Raw genomic sequence first — 17,523 nt, forward strand, 5'->3', positions numbered from 1 at the left:
GGACTGCAAGGAGATCAAACCCATCAATCTTAAAGGAAATCAACCCTGAATATTCATTGGAAGGATTGTTGCTGAAGTTGAGGCTCCAATACTTTGGCCACCTGATGTGAAGAGCGACTCATTGGAAAAGACCCTGATGCTGGGGAAGACTGAAGGCAAAAGAAGAGGGCAGCAGAGGATGAGATGATTAGATAGTATCAGCTACTCAATGAACATGAATTTGAGCAAACTCCAGGAAACAGTGGAGGACAGGAGCACCTGGCATGCTGTGGTCCACGGGATTGCAAAGAGTCAGGCAGGACTTGGCAATAGAACAATAACAAACGCATTATCTTATTCAAAGCTCACCATAGCCTTCCGAGGTTGATATTATTAGTGGCCCCATTTCACAAATGAGGAAACAAAGACTTTCAATCAAGTCAGTGGAAAGTCCCAGACTGCCACCCAAGTATATTTAAGTCAGCTCCGTGCTTTTAATCTCTAAGCTATGATTAGGAAATTAAGTCTAAGCAAGATCATTTATTTATTTATGCCATTGCCTTGCTTCAGAAAGGATTTCAGGCATCTAGTTAAGTAACTTGTCCAAGATTACCCAGACAGTAAGTGGCAGAGCCAGGAATCAAATTTATTTCTCTCACGAACTATATAAACTGAGGTAACACAGATGTAGACCCATATCATATATTTCCTCATAGCCATGAGAAGGGGAAGTGGGGACATTTTCTTTGGCTTTCATTTTCATTCTGGTTGACTCTGTTCTCAGCGTTAGAGTTCCTTGCTGTGGCTTTTGGGAAAGGATGAACAGAAGAAGAGGGATTCAGGGATAACAGGTCTGGGCAGTAAGGACATGGGCTGCCCGTGGTGCGCAAATGGAAAGGCCTCAGATATTGTGAGAAATGTGCCTGGTACATGGCAGGCAGCATAGCTTAATAAATAAACAGAGTTCAGGAGGAAGGGGAAGAAAGAGGAAGGAGAGGGTGAAGTGAACAGACGAGGAAGAACTGGGAAGCCAAGTATTAGAGGAAGTAGAGGGAAGGCAAAGGGGATGGGGAAGGGAACACGTACCTGTTGAAGAGTGAGAATAAAAATAAGAATTGAATTTAGTGTACAAGGTTTTGCAGAAGAAAAGTATCAAAGGTAAATACCACCAAAATGGCTGTTAGAAAAAAAAAAAACACCGCATATCCTAAAGTATTTCAAATTAGGGACAGTCCCTTCAAGTCTGAGTAACAGTTTCATTAATTCCTCTCAGTCCTTTCTTTTTGAATGTAGCATTGTCCCTCTTTAGCCAAATACTTAATCCATCTATTTGGGCTCCAAAGACCCAATCCACACAGGATTGTATGGAAAAAATGGTTTTTTCTTGGGCATTCCCTGGCAATCCAGTGGTTAGAATTCAGCGCTTTCACAGCTGGGGCCTGGGTTTAATCCTACTCAGGGAACTAAGACCCCACAGGCTTCATGGCAAAAATAAAGTCTTTTCTTGGCAATCACTTGAAAAAGCAAATAGGATGAAACATACACTCATATTTTGGTATGTGCCTAAAAAGTGGAACATTTATTTGCTCTCAGTTTGAATTATTATAAAAACATTGCAGAACTTGTTCTTAATCTTTTTTTTTTTCCTTAAACGAAGGAGCCTGTCTCAATTTAGTATCCTTAACCAAATATGCTTTAGTCTCAGGGCAAGAACTGGCTATAAAGAAAATATAACTCTTTTAAGAGCAGCTCTTTAGCCCTAGCTGTCCACTGAAACCTAACTATGGAGGCAAGATGCATTTGAAATTCTTCTCATTAAGAACCATGATGTTTTACTTAGGTTGGACTTGGTCACTCTGGATAATGTGAAACAGAAGTTACTTATTGAGAGGCAAGGACAGGAAGAGGAAATGGCTGACCGGTAACTAGAGTTCTCCAAAGGTGATAGGTACATTTATTAATCTCCTGGGACCTATATTCAGCTAGCAACTTGATCTGACTAGCGTGTGTGTTGAGTAATGTTTAAATCATTAGAGTGCATACATACAGACTTAACATCACAGGAATTTATTTCCTCCCCCTGCCCTTCTCTCTAGACATTTCCTTTTCTTCCTAAACTATGCAAACAACATTCAAAAACAGCAAGCCAATTCAGACTTGTTGGGTAGACTCTCACGGAATATTGATCATGAGAACTTCTCTTTTTTTTCCACCAGACATGGACAAAGAGTTCTCTGTTGTAAGTAAATTAATCCCAGGCAAAGAAATTTCCACATCTTGAGTTTAGTTTGGAGTTTTTCCTTCTTTCATCAATGGTGACTTAATGTATATATTTTATTTTTAAATATAGGTAATTAAATATATATATATTTTGAAAGGTTTATTCAGGGAGAACACACATATAGACAGAGGGTGGGCCATCTCAGAAGGTGAGGGAAGCATATATTATATATATTTCAACTTGGAGTATAGTTGCTTTACAATGGTGTGTTAGTTTCTGCTGTACAACAACGTGAGTCATCTCTAAGTACACATGTATCCCCTCCCTCTTGAGCCTCCTTCCGCTACCCTGTATTATATATTTTTTAATGTAAGCAAGCTACTCTTGTTTTAAGGATTTAAAAAAAAAACCCTAAGATGATTGAAGGAGCTGCAAATTTAACAAAGTAAACAGCAAAATCATGAGGTTCTCGAACTGTATGTGACAGAAAATGTTTAGCCAGTGGCTAAAAGCCTGACCTAAATTAAATTTAATCCTTCATTGATTACTTTGTAAAACCTCAGGTCTAACACAAACAATAGTCCTGACACACTAATGCAACAGAGGCACTAATATATTAGACTTTAATGCCCAGTAAAATGATATGAGCTGTAAAAGATCTGTTCTCTGATACTATTTTTAAAAATTGTGATGTTCTCAGCTCTGAGAACCCCTGAAAGAAAAATGACTTTTTGTAAATGCATTTTTGTAAGCGAAGTGGATTTTGAATTTAATGGTGACATTTAGTCATTATAAAGCAGACAATTTCATGAAGAGTAATTTGATATTTATAACAGCGTCATTGTCGATTAAATTTGTAAAGAGTAAAAGTGAATCAAAAGTCCTCGATGAGCAAAGAAAGAGAAGTGGAAACTGTAATGGGGTTGTCAGCTGTTAAGAGAGAAGAAAACCAAAGGAAGGTTGTAGTTTATGTAGTTGTTCATTTTTAATTCCATTGATCTTCAGGTGTGCATCGTGATAGATCCAAAGGCCGCAAGAACTAGGTAAATGTATAAAAATTCAGATTACTTGATGGCCAAATCTTCTTGTGGATTTCATCGTCTCTCTTATTTTTCTCTTTGACTTACTCATCTAATAAACTAGTTTCTCTTCTGCAAAGGTTTCCTCAAGATTTTGTTTTGTAGCCATTTTTGGTTGGTGATCCGTCCTTGAAAGACAGTTGTTTACTACATTCTAAAAAAGCCACAAAGAAGGAGTGTTTCCATTGTCCTTTGGTTACACATTCCTGTCTATTCAAATTGTGAACCAACTTGCTTTTCTGTTCCTTGTAGGCTACGGCCTCATATGCTCTGTACTACCTCCTGAGGACAATGCAGGTATTGTAAATGTCAGAAACACATGTAAGTAATCAAACTCCATTGTATCAAATATTGTGCCAAGAATGTATTTTTCACACATGGTGTGTTAGTGAAGAAATAAAACTTTGAAAATAAACTGTTTTCTATTATGTAGAAAATGGTAGGTGCCCCAGGGCAAAACTTAATTGATATTAGGCATAACCTATTGATTTTTAATTGAAAGCTTGTTTATTTTAAAGTGTAAATCTATGAGCTGAACTACATTTTGAGCCTAAGGATTCATGACTGGAATAAGCTTAATGCTGAATTAGCTCTTAGAAAATGTTCTATCTTAGAATAATAGCATTAGCTCCCAAATATGTTTTCTTTGGTAGCTTTATTGCACCCCCCCAAAAATTGGTGACATTTGACAAGAGCATAAAACATTTACCTTAATTAATAATAGTATGTATTTGAGCATAAAGTATGTTCAATAATTGTTTCCTGAGGTCTCAGCATCTGGAAATGCATTCACAATGTCGCCTGACCAGCAAACAAATATTTCATTTTGAGGACTGAAAAGATGAAGCTTTAACCCTTAATTATCAAGCTTATGTTTTACAGAAACTATAGTATATTGCTGTAAGTTCTTTTTTTCCTTTATTTTCTTTGACAATGTCTGCTTTGAATTTTCATTTATTCCTTGGGGTTTGTGGTTTGGTAAAGCACAGTGGCAAATACATTTACCTAAAAAAATTTTTTGAAGTTTTTTTTTCTCATGACTCTTTTAACTCCCCAATTGAAATTTTAGAAGATCAAAGGGAAAGTAAGCAATAAATGCTAATTTTTTTTTAAGGATAAAAGAACAGACTGCCTAGCTCATTTACTTCTAATTAAGGCCTGCATGAAACCATAAAAATGGAAATGTGTTTATGTAACGCACTTAAAAGCTAACCAATCCACAGAAAACAGCCCTCACTGGGTGTGTCAACACACAATTTTGTAATATAAGAAAAGAAAAAATGATACGAAAAATAAAGATTCAATGGCTGGTCTCTTTTCTTAAAGCAATTTTCCTCTACTAAAAGCATGAGTACCCAAATGAACTAAGTTAATATCTGCAGATGCTGTTTTGCCTCTAGGTATTAAGATAAAACAATAGTAAACGCACTGTGCAAAGAAATTGATTTCTTTTTTCACCCGTAGCTATTTAGCAGTCAGTTGTGTGCCAAACCCTGTGTTCATCGTAGCCAAGGCCCAATACCTAATAGAATCGGGTGAATTATCTCTGCTGTGAAATTATATCTTTAAAATTTTATTTATTTATTTGTTAGGCTGTGCCTAGTCTCTTAGTTGCAGCATGTGGGTCTAGTTCCCTGACCAGGGATTAAACCCAGGCACCCTGCACTGGGTCCCGTCTTAGCCACTGGACCACCAGGGAAGTCCCTATAAGTGTATCTTTAGATAGTCTTTCATTTTCAACCCATTGTTTCATTAAAATTCATAGTCTTTTAGACATTTTTCTCTCATGTTGAAGGCTAAGTATGATTTTTATTAAAAAGTTGATTTTGTTTACTTATTTTTCAGCTGCACGGCATGGCTTATGGGATCTTAGTTCCCCAACCAGATATAGAACTTGGGTCCCCTGCAATGAGAGCCCGGAGTCCAGATCACTAGCCTGCCAGAGAATGCCGGAAAAAGGTTAATTTTAGATCTTCCACCATGCTGACTTAATCTGAAAGTGTTTGTTCACGTTGTTCCAAGTAAATTATCCTGTATTTTCAGGGCTGAGTTCTGAGGTTGTCAGTCCTGTTTAAGCTTCTGTCTGGTGAGTTATTAAGATATCTGTGAATGTAAGGCCCTGTAGGTCAGTGTATTGCATTTATTTGTTTATGGATGCTCTGGGCATTCATTGCGGTGTGTGGGCTTCTTATTGTGGCAGCTTCTCTAGCTGTGGAACGCGGGGCTGAGAGCACGAGGGCTTCAATAGTTGCAGCACATGGGCTCAGTAGTTGTGGTGCTCGGGCTTAGTTGCTCCCTGGCATGTGGGAGCTTCCCGGACCAAGAATGGAACCCCTGTCCCCTGCAGTGGCAGGTGGATTCTGAGCCACTGGGGACCACCAGGGAAGTCCTCAGTGTATTACTTTGATCAGAGATTTTTTGCCCAACCGAGAGGACTAAATTTGACTTCTATTTAAAATTATAAGTCATTTGGTGGCAATATACACTCTTCTTTCTGGGATATTTACCTATATCCTTGTCAATGCTAATCCCTCTTTTTGGTATAGAACTTTAGTCTTCTTAGCATTTTAATTTTCATAGCTATCCTCCCTCTACCACCTGCAATAGTCTGTTTTTTAGTATTCAGACTGGACTTTCTAGATTTTTTCTTTTTAACTTTAGAGTCAGACCCTTATTTTGGCTCCTTGATTTGAATTCTCTAATTCTGGTGCGATAAAGGATTCTCCAGTGTTAAACTAAGATGTCTCCAGGGTAACAGAGCAGAGAAGTGGTAGAATATGCTAAATAGGGCTCTGAGCTATTTCAAATATTATGTGGAAAGCACCCAGGAATAATCAAAGGCACTATAGAATATCAAAGAAAGTACTCTGAATGAACCTATGTTGAAGAAATGAAATGCATGTAAAAGAGCCAACATGCTATCTTTTGTGTAACAAAAAGGGGGAAATAAAAAATATATCCATATTTGATGATATTTGCATGAGAAACAATGGAAGAATAAACAAAAAAATTATAAAAATTTTTAGCCACGAAGTAAAAGAGCTTAAGGGGGAAAAGGGAAGGCATAGAATATTTTGTATATAACTTTCTATTTAGTGTGACTTTTTAAAAGCAATATTTTTATTTGTTTGGCAACTCCGGGTGTTAGTTGCAGCATGCTGGGATATTTTTCAATTGCAGCATGCGGGATCTTTAGTGCAGCACGTCTACACTTAGTTGCAGCACGTGGGAGCTAGTTTCCCAGCCAAAGGTCTAAACTGAGACCGCTGCATTGGCAGCACGGAGTCTTAGCCACTGGACCACCAGGGAAGTCCCTATTTAGCTTGACTTTCGAAACTAAATACATGAAATGAAAAAATATATTAAAAAGTATTTGGAAGACGGGTAGATTGGGATCAGTAGATTGGGATCTATAAAGTTATCTTTAAGCTATCTGGGTAGATCCTCATGCCAACTGCTTCTACCAGTCCCATGAATCCTCAGCCTTTTGCTCAGGTACTAAATTCTTGGCACCTATATTTGATGTAGGTGACAGAAAAGCCAACTCAAATTGATCTCAGCAAAAAAGAAATTTATTGGCTGCGGTAAGCTAGAAAGTCCAGGCATAGATCTTAAGGCACAGCTTGACTCAAGCATTAAACTAGAAAACACTGGGATCCAGTCCTCAGCTTCTTAACAGAATTAGTTCTCTTCTGCAGTTGCCAACGAAACGGTCCCTGGCCACTACAGGCTATCAACATCACAACAACCAATTACACTTTTCCTCTAATAGCTCCAATGAAAGTCCCAGAATTGAGTCTTGTGGGTTTTGACTGGCCTGTTTTGAATCATGTGCCCATATCCCAACCAATCACGGTAAGGTAGGAGATAGCGTGCCGTCATTGGCTGCGTCTCGGTCACACCCTCCACTGTGGAAGCGGGAACAAGTGGGCTTCATGGGAAGTTCATTAAGAGAGGATTCCCCAAGCTTAAACCGAGGTATATTGTCGGGAAGGGTTATTGTTATTTAATTTTTTCTTTTCGGCTGTGCTGCGTCTTCAGTGCTGTGTGCGGGCTTTTTCTAGTTGAGGCGAGCAGGGGGCATTCTCTAGTTGCAGTGCGCAGGCTTCTCATTGTGGTGGCCCCGCAGCTTGTGGAATCTTTCTGGACTCAAGATTGAACCCGTGTCCCCTGCATTGACAGGCAGGTCCCCAACCACTGGACCACCAGGGAAGTCTGTCAGGAAGGATGTCAAATGCTGGGCTCAAAACGTTCCCCATAGCACCCCATCAGGAAGACCCCCGCCGCCCCTTAGGGACCCTCAGTGCTCACTCCCACCAGACAGCTCCAATGGTGGTGCTGATGTGTAGTCGTTCAGTCGTGTCCGACTCTTGCAACCCCATGGACTGTATCCCACCAAGCAAGAATACTAGAGTGGGTTGCCATTTTCTACTCCAGGGGAATCTTCTGGACCCAGGAATTGAACCATGGTCTCCTGTATTGCAGGCGAATTCTTTACCTACTGAGCTATGGAGGGAAGCCTCCAGTTGTGGTGAAATAACCAAAAAGTAGCTTTTTAAAAAGAGATTTGAGACTCTAGAATTAAAATGAGTTTCTCAGCCTGAAACAAGTGAAGCAGAGAACATTTTATTTTTCAAAGCAGGTCAGAAAAGTTGCTGTGTTAATCAAGGAAGCTGCTAAGTCGCTTCAGTTGTGTCCGACTCTGTGCGACCCCATAGACGGCAGCCCACCAGGCTCCCCCATCCCTGGGATTCTCCAGGCAAGAACACTGGAGTGGGTTGCCATTTCCTTCTCCAATGCATGAAAGTGAAAAGTGGAAGTGAAGACGCTCAGTCGTGTCTGACCCTCAGCGACCCCATGGACTGCAGCCTTCCAGGCTCCTCCGTCCATGGGATTTTCCAGGCATGAGTACAGGAGTGGGGTGCCATTGCCTTCTCCCAATCAACGAAGAGCAAAAGTTAAATAAAAATTGTTTATATCCCAAAGACTGAAACAATTTATAGTGGGCAGTTTCATAGAACTGTCTGTCTTGAGTTAGACAACGAACTCTCTTTGTGTGATTCTTTTCTTATAAAAGTTGGGTCATTGTTTGGCCTTTAAACCTTCCTTAATGTGTATTAATTCTGAACAGTGACCGTGGCCAGTTTATAAATAAATCAATAAGTACTCCACAAGGAAAAGACTGAAAGGAGGCATTCTTTCCAGGGGAGGCTCTGCTCTGTTATTCCATGACAGATCTCAATTAGCTTTCTGCTGCCGCCATGCATTAGTGAAGTCGGCAATGGGCACAAAGAACATGCCGGTAAGCCCAGGGAAGAGTTCCATTTTCTCTTCATTTTTGGCGCTGCTGGAACATTTCAGTCCAGGACACATAATCAGTTCGGGTGCATGAATAAAACTCTACTATATATAGTATGAGTGAATTCCAGGACGCAAACTATATATAGTTGAGCTAAGAAAACAAGTTCAGTGTCATGTTACTCAGCTTGGCAATGTTGAAAACATTAAACAGTCCTTTCCAGTCATTCTTTGTTGGACACTGGTCCTCACGGGTGCCTCCGTGGTGCACCCTGACTCTCAGCTGGCCTGTTTTCATAAGTCTCTCTTTGGACTTGGGTCAAGTGGGAGCTGCTTCTGTCTGACTTCCATGTACCCAGATGGCTCTAGGTTTTCTAAGCAGGAAGAGCTCAGGACAGCAGTCTGGTTGGGGAATTGCCTGGAATCTTTTGGGGGGTTACTTGGAGGGTATGATGGAGACTACAGAGGAGACAGGGCTGCAGAGCTCACCTTAGGCTATGTTTTGGTGCTGCCGCTACCTGTTTACATACCTGTTTTCTTATCTTGCATTCTCTGCTTATTCTAGCAGGTGCTTGTCCAGCCAGTGAAGCCAAGATCACCCAACAGAAAGTCTCTGATTTTTGTCTGAATTGCCTGTTTCCATCAGCAGGGCCATAAGGGGTCCTGTGAGCATTTATTTGGATACAGGAAGTGTCAAAATGAACCAGATGGTCCTTATCCCAAGCTGTTCACAGTCTAGAGGGGAGTGGAGCAAAATAAATATACAAAAACAAACAAAAATAAGACATATGACTATACCTTATTGGTGCTTTATAAAAGTTACAGTGTGGGCCCAGGGGAAGTCCATATGCCTCAGATTGCTGTATGTCTCTACTCTGAGACTTCCCAGGTGGCACAACGGTAAAGAATCTGCCTGCCAATGTAGGAGATGTGGGTTCAGTCCCTGGGTCAGAAAGATCCCCTAGGGTAGGAAATGGCAACCCACTCCAATATTCTTGCCTGGAAAATCCCATGGACAGAGGAGCCTGGCGGGTTACAGTCCATGGGATCACAAAGAGTTGGACATGACTGGGCATGCTCGCACACTCAAGTCTAGAGCAACTCATACTTCATTCCCCGCGCCCCCCCCCCACCCCCCACCCCCCCCCGCCACATTCAGCTCATTTCAGGGTTGACTGCTCATTGCTGAGGCTGGAGCTGTGTTGCACTTTCATTCTAGTTTAAGAATCAGATAATAAACAAGTCAACACATAAGACACATAGTAATAAATCAAACAGGCTAAGCGTAGCTAGTGACTGGTCATCCGGGGAGGGAATGGACATCAAAGGAGAAAGGTTGCAACCACAGACACCAAGATCAGGAAAGGCCTTTTAGGAGCAGGGACTCGTGAGCTGAGACCTGATTGGTAAGAAATGACCAGCCATGGGGAGATCTCAGAGGAGAGCTCTGCTGGTAGGTAAAACTGGAAGGCAGGAGAAAGTTTGGGGTGTTTCAGGAGTGGAAAGAAGTCCATGTGACCAGAACGTAGAGTGAAGACGGAGCATGAGGTCAGAGAAATCGGCAGGGCCCCGGTCATGAAGGCTGGAGACCTTGTTTGAATGTTATTATTGCGATTTAGAGAGGAGGATATACTTTTCCAGTGATCAGATATGCCCGTTTCTCATCTAGGGTACTGTCTTCAGCATCTAAAGAAAACAGAATTAGTAAATAAAACATTGGCTGCTTGGTGAGGACAAAATTAGAGCAAAAGTAGGGACTTCCTTGGTGGTCCAGTGGTTTAAGAATCCACCTTCCAATGCAGGAGACTCAGGTTCGATCCCCAGTTGAGGGATTAAGATCCCACATACCATGGGATCAACTAAACCCATGGACCCCAACCACTGAGCCTAAGTGTCCTAGAGCTTGTGTTCCACCGCAAAAGGAATCCTTCCACCACAGCTGGAGAAAGCCCATGTGCTGCAATGAACAAAGACATAGTGCAGCCAAAAAAAAAGAGCAAAGTTAAATGAAAGGTCTTGAGGGATATTTTACATAGTTACCAAAGCGTCCACACATTGGAGATTTTTCCTTTTAAGTGTCTGCATGTCTGTACCAGATAGACTACCGAGCCTTGAACAAATTTTCATTCCTCAGGTTTCCTTCCCTCTTCGGGTTGATTGCCCATCTGTCTATATTCTTTATCACACCACCACCTTTCCTCATTGCCGTAGCTTTCAACACAATGAGGATTCTCAGTTTGTAGATAAAATGTAATCACCTCAAGAATCTAATCAAAGCCTGTTCTACTATGGACCTTCATTGGGAAGTATGTAGTTAGATGGTATCCCATCCATTTTTAGTGAATGATCGCCAAAATCAACCCAGAGAGGGAGATCTCCTGACTTGGTCTTTTGGTCTGGAGGTGAGTCTTCTTTCAGATGCGTCACCTTAGAATTGCTAACCATAATATGAAGATGGTTTTGATGTAAAAATAGAATCTTTCCCCAAAGAATCTGTTCACCTAGCAACTTTAGAACCCATACAAAACAAGGAGAATACAGATTTTTTCTTTGGGGATCTCATTTGCTCATTCAAAGTACGTGGAACCCCAAGCAGTATAGTGGGCACAGGGGTAAAACAGGTGCACGATGTACTTCTAGCCCCCGAGTCTATACAGCTTTCATATGTATCTCTGGTCCTTAAAATGAACAAACTGTCTACTCACAACCTGTGTACTTCTAACTGGCCCGGATTTACAGGGTGCACTCTCCATGCAACTTACAAATATCTGCCTTCAATGATCTCCCAAGGACTAACAGCCACCACAGCTTCTGGTTTCTCCTCTCTCCTCCCTGTTCCTTCTTCCTGCCTCCAGGTTGCTCTTGCCATGGCAACCGAAATGAATAAGCCTCGGAATCTTATCTCTTACTATGGGTACGTGCCTCCCCACAAGCACATTTTTGTACATTAGCCAAACTGGATTCCAGGGGCTGTCCTTTAAATTTACCATTAAATGATGTTGAAATTGGAACTCTGGAGGCAAGATTCTGATGGAATTTGGTCAAGGACCTAAGAATTCTCAAATCTTTCTTTGAAATCTTCAAAGGAACGATGTGCGCTCATGACAGGGCAAGGTATAGGAATGCTTTTTTACTAACTGAGGCTTCACATCTAAACCCCAGCTTTAGTAAGTATATCCAGGGCTGGTGGAGATTGCTGGCCTAAGCCAGGTTGGCTTGAGAAATCTGCTTGACCACTAAGAGCCTGGAAAGAAAAGATCCTCCAGCTCAAATCTGTCTTCTGGGCCCCAGGCTCTGATAGTCATCTGCCTGCCATCCGACTCATCTTCATCTTATCCGTCTTTCCATCGTACTTCTCTCTCTCTATAAACAGCTCCAACACCCAGCTAGTGGCCCCAGCCAGGAAACTGGGAGTGATCCTGGATCCTCCGTTGCCTCCCTCCATACCTGCCCGGGTGCATGCTAAGTCGCTTCAGTTGTGTCCGGCTCTTTGTGACCCTGTGCACTGTAGCCCACCAGACTCCTCAGTCCATGGGATTCTCCAGGCAAGAATACTGGAGTGGGTTGCCATGCCCTCCTCCAGGGGATCATCCGGACCCAGGGCTCAAACACATGTCTCTTACATCTCCTGCTTTGGGAGGTGGGTTCTTTACCAATAGTGTCACCTGCGGAGCCTCTCTCCATACCTAGTCCTTCCCAAATTCTGTGAACTCTGCCTCTACAAAAACTCAAACCAGTCTGCTTCTCTGCAGCTCCACTCCCATCTCTTTAGAACAAAATGCAGTTAGTTATATCTTCCACCTAGGTCATTTTAATAGCATTCTGACTCCTGACTCTTCTGCTTGATTCTACCTGTTTTCCCCTGGAGCCCTTCTCTCTAGAGCAGCTAGAGTAAGCGTTGGGAAAGAGAAATCAGACCATATCATTTTGCTCTTTAAAAATGCTTCCTGGGACTTCCCTGGTGGTCCAATGGTTAAGAATCAGCCTGCCAATACAAAGGACATGGGTTCAGTCCCACCTGGTCCAGGAAGATTCCACATACTGTGGAGCAACTAAGACCGTGAGCCACAGCTACTGAGCCTGTACACCTTGAGTGGGTGCTCTGCAACAAGAGAAGCCACCACGATGAGAAGCCAGCGCGCCAAAACTATAGAGAGAAGCCCCGCTTCCTGCAACTAGAGAAAGCCTGTGCACAGCAACAAAGACCTTGCACAGCCGAAAATTAATTAATTTAAAAAAAAAGACTCTTAGTTCAGTTCAGTTCAGTCCCTCAGTCGTGTCTGACGCTGCGACCCCATGGACTACAGCACGCCAGGCTTCCCTGTCCATCACCAACTCCCGTAGCTTACTCAAACTCATGTCCATTGAGTCGGTGATGCCATCCAACCATCTCATCTTCTGTCGTCCCCTTCTCCTCCCACCTTCAATCTTTCCCAGCATCAGGGTCTTTTCCAATGAGTCAGTTCTTCCCATCAGGTGGCCAAATATTGGAGTTTCACCTTCAGCATGAATCCTCCCAATGAATATTCAGGACTGATTTCCTTTAGGATGGACGGGCTGGATCTCCTTGCAGTCCAAGGGACTCTCAAGAGTCTTCTCCAACACCACCGTTCAAAAGCATCAATTCTTCGGTGCTCAGCTTTCCTTATAGTCCAAAACAACTCTTACTGCCTCCCACATACTTGGAATAAAATCCACATTTTTCATCCTGGCCTTCAGGGCCCTGCCTTGAGTTCCCTGAGCAACTGTCTGACCTCATTCTCTACCACTCTCCACCTGCTCCCCCCGACCCCTAGTCACACTTTCCTTCCTTCAGCGCCCCATGTGCCTTGTAAATATGTCTTGAATTTCCTCCAAGGTTAAACAGCTGCCATCATCCTGGTTTTCCTACCAAGCTCTCAACTCTCAGCCTTTACCCCCTCAGTTCCTTTTGCCTGAAACACATTTCCCCTGCCTTTGTCAGCTCTTTACACAATGCTGTTTCCTTCCCAACTATGAGATCTCCGTTAAATGTCACCTTCTCTGGAGAAGGAAATGGCTACACACTCCAGTATTCTTGCTTGGAGAGTTCCATGGACTGGGGAACCTGGTGGGCTACAGTCCATGGGGTTGCAAAGAGTCAGAGGTGAGTGAGCAGACACACCCATGCTTTGTGAATAGAGAAAGGACTTTGCCAACGCAGATGAAGCTGACACTTCCTTATATATCTTTAGAATGTTAACTCAATAAGTTGAAGTTATCTTGAAAGGAGGAGAAGAAAATGGTGACCCACTCCAGTACTCTTGCCTGGAAAATTCCATGGATGGAGGGGCCTGGTAGGCTGCAGTCCATGGGGTCGCAAAGAAGTGGACATGACTGAGCGACTTCACTTTCTTTCTTTCTATAGTCCCTTTTGGAGAAGGAAATAGCAACCCACTCCAATGTTCTTGCCTGGAGAATCCGATGGATGGAGGGGGCTGGTGGGCTACAGTCTGTGGGGTTGCAAAGAGTCAGACACAACTAAGCAACTAACACACACACACACACACACACACATCTTGAAAGGATGATAAGAGCATTCTAAGTATCATTGGGGGAACATGAATAATAGGATTTTGGTGGCTTCATCAGACTTTTTCCAAGACAAAGATACTTTTATTTTCATAGTACAAGACTCTGGGACCCTGGGAATAAAATTGGCTGTATGCATACAATTCTATGGAACTAAGTTCGTTTTATTTTGTGAAAACTGCTACTCTACAGAAAGATTTTGATTTAGTAGTTTGTTTTTAATCCTCTTTTGTATTTGCATTTGGTTAGGCCTGAGTACATCATGGCTGTTTATTGTCACCCTGCTTATTTAACTTCTACGCAGAGTACATCATGAGAAATGCTGGGCTGGAAGAAGCACAAGCTGGAATCAAGGTTACCAGGAGAAATATCAATAACCTCAGATATGCAAATGACAGCACCCTTATGGCAGAAAGTGAAGAGGAACTAAAAAGCCTCTTGATGAAAGTGAAAGAGGAGAGGGAAACAGTTAGCTTAAAGCTCAATATTCATAAAATGAAGATCATGGCATCTGGTGCCATCACTTCATGGGAAATAGATGGGGAAACAGTGTCAGACTTTATCTTTTGGGGGGCTCCAAAATCACTGCAGATGGTGACTGCAGCCATGAAATTAAAAGACGCTTACTCCTTGGAAGGAAAGTTATGACCAACCTAGACAGCATATTGAAAAGCAGAGACATTACTTTGCCAACAAAGGTCCGTCTAGTCAAGGCTATGGTTTATCCCGTGGTCATGTATGGATGTGAGAGTTGGACTGTGAAGAAAGCTGAGCGCTGAAGAATTGATGCTTTTGAACTGTGATGTTGGAGAAGAGTCTTGAGAGTCCCTTGGACTGCAAGGAGATCCAACCAGTCCATTCTGAAGGAGATCAGCCCTGGGTGTTCTTTGGAAGGAATGATACTAAAGCTGAAACTCCAGTACTTTGGCCACCTCATGTGAAGAGTTGACTCACTGGAAAAGACTTTGATGCTGGGAGGGATTGGGGGCAGGAAGAGAAGGGGACGACAGAGGATGAGATGGCTGGATGGCATCACTGACTCGATGGACGTGAGTTTGAGTGAACTCCGGGAGTTGGTGATGGACAGGGAGGCCTTGTGTGCTGCGGTTCATGGGGTCGCAACGAGTCGGACACGACTGAGCGACTGAGCTGAACTGAACTGAAGTGTGACAAAAGCTCTTCTGCAAACATAAGGCAGTACTGTGTTCTGTTGGAATCTGAGTTCATTCATTGAAAGATTTATTTTCAGGTTTACCAGTTGTTTATGTCCACTAATTTTTGAGCATATTACTTTATATATGATGGGATTCCAGGGTGGGAATGGAGTGCTTTTTCTCTTCTAATTTTTATTTAAAAAAATTTCTTTAACTCCACTTCAGTGTTGTGGTTCATGGAGGAGACTGTTAAATATGATATTTTAAAACATTTTTCTCTATGATTAAACATGATTTCTCAATTTTTTTTACTTGTATTTTGCTTTTGATATGGCCAGATATTCAGCTTGTTTTTCATAGTTCCTAATGTTTTCAGAAAAAAAAAAAAATAGTTTCCTAAAGAAAAAAAAAGTCACCTTCTCAGCAAGGCCTCCCCTGACCACCCTATCCAAAATTGCCATGGTCCTCTATCAATGTACCCTGTTTTTGTCCTATCTAATATTTCCCAGAACATATAGCTCTTTTGTTTATTCATTTGTGTATTTACCAAGTTTTCCCAACTAGGAACGTACATTCCTTGATGGCAGGAACTTTATCTGCTTTATTCACAATTGGTAACATGTAGGAGCAATATGAATTCAGGAGCCTGGAGGGCGGTCCCTAGGGTCACAAGGAGTCAGACACAACTGAAGCAGCTTGGCACACATGCCTGCAGGAGGGACATGAATTAATATCTGTTAGATACACGAGTGATCCTGCCTGAAATTCTGAAGGATTCAGAAATTCCAAGAAAGGAATAAGAAACTCCTCTTCCTCTTCTTCCTTTGTTCTCTCAGCCGAGGTCTTGATGGATGGAATTCCACTCAGGTGGTACAAAGGAAGAAATGTTAACGAAGAGATTTTTGCCTGAGGCATGGTTGGGGTTAAGACGACCAGGATGGGGACTTTCGTGGTACTCCAGTGGCTGAGACTCCGTGCCCCCAATGCAGGGGGCCTGGGTTCGATCCCTGATCAGGGAACTAGATCCCACGTGTTGCAACTAAAGATTCCTCATGCTGCAACTAAGACCCAGTGCAGCCAAATAAATATTTTTCTAAAAAGAGAGAGATCTAGGATGCTAGATACCAAAGACTAGGAAAAGCAGGGAGAGGTTTATACCCCCAAGACAAGGGGAGGGGTTGGGGTGGGGGGGTAGACAGGGGAGGGAAATGAATAAATGATGTTTCCAGAGCCCAGTGAGAACTAAATCTGTGGAGGGGCTGCCCAGCTAGATGTGTCATCTTGGAGGGACACAGCCACTGCCAGATTGACGGCAGCAAAGCGGGATAGGAACCCATGAAGAAATATCCCACCCTCTCTCTCCTACTCTTTTATCTCTGAGTCACGCCCCTCCTTGGCCAAAGTCAAGCCAGGGAACCAGGGAAACAAATCCGTTTGTAGCCCAGTCTTCCAGAGCACAGAGCAGGTGATGCATGGAGAATCATCAGCACAGACTTTGTCTCCTAGCAGCCGGCACCCAGGCTGGTCTTGCTCCTATGACGTAGAGGTCAATCAGATTTGAAGTTTATGCTTGGAATTTAATTACCACTTACACTATTAGGCCTGGGGAGGGGGGGAAACATTTGAATTTCTAAACAACCAACTAAGTAATAAACTTGGGAACACAATTCACTGGGGCGTTGAAGCCTGCCTTTAGAATGGACGAGTGGGTGAGATGTTTTTTATTATTAATAAGCAGAGCACAGCCTACTCAGTAAAATAAAACTCTTATAATCTTATCTGGCTAACCATCAATCAAATTATGAAGCACTTCGATGCTATACATGGTATCCTCATAAAACATATGAGACTGGTATTTGGCAAATTTGATTTCTAGGTTCTTTCAAACCAATTACAGAGAAAATAGAGCTAGAACTTTTCCTGAGGCAAAACGCTTTGAAGTCTCTGAGTTCTAGTTTCTATCCTGCTCTGAACAGTTGTTGTGTGAGAATGTCCATTCCTGACTCACTGGACTCTACAAATACAGAATTGCAACCAGCTGATTTTTTAAAAATTTTATGGAAGCATAATTGATTTACAATGTTAACTTCTGCAAAGAAAAGTGGCTCAGATATATATATGTATATATACATTCTTTTTCATTGTGGTCTGTCACGGGATGTTAAGTTTAGTTCCCTGTGCTATATAGCGGGACCTTGTTTTCCCATCCCATACACAGTAGTTTGCATCTGCTAATCCCAGA

The 17,523-nt window shown here is 42.3% G+C and overlaps 1 protein-coding gene across 1 annotated transcript in view; it reads left to right on the forward strand.

The window, feature by feature from the left end:
* YPEL2 (yippee like 2) overlaps positions 1–17,523 on the forward strand; it is a 179,892-nt gene that overhangs the window by 143,807 nt on the left and 18,562 nt on the right. The gene's annotated exons all lie outside the window — the stretch shown is intronic.

Source organism: Budorcas taxicolor, chromosome 19 (genome assembly GCF_023091745.1).
Source record: "Budorcas taxicolor isolate Tak-1 chromosome 19, Takin1.1, whole genome shotgun sequence".
Lineage (NCBI taxonomy): Eukaryota > Metazoa > Chordata > Mammalia > Artiodactyla > Bovidae > Budorcas > Budorcas taxicolor.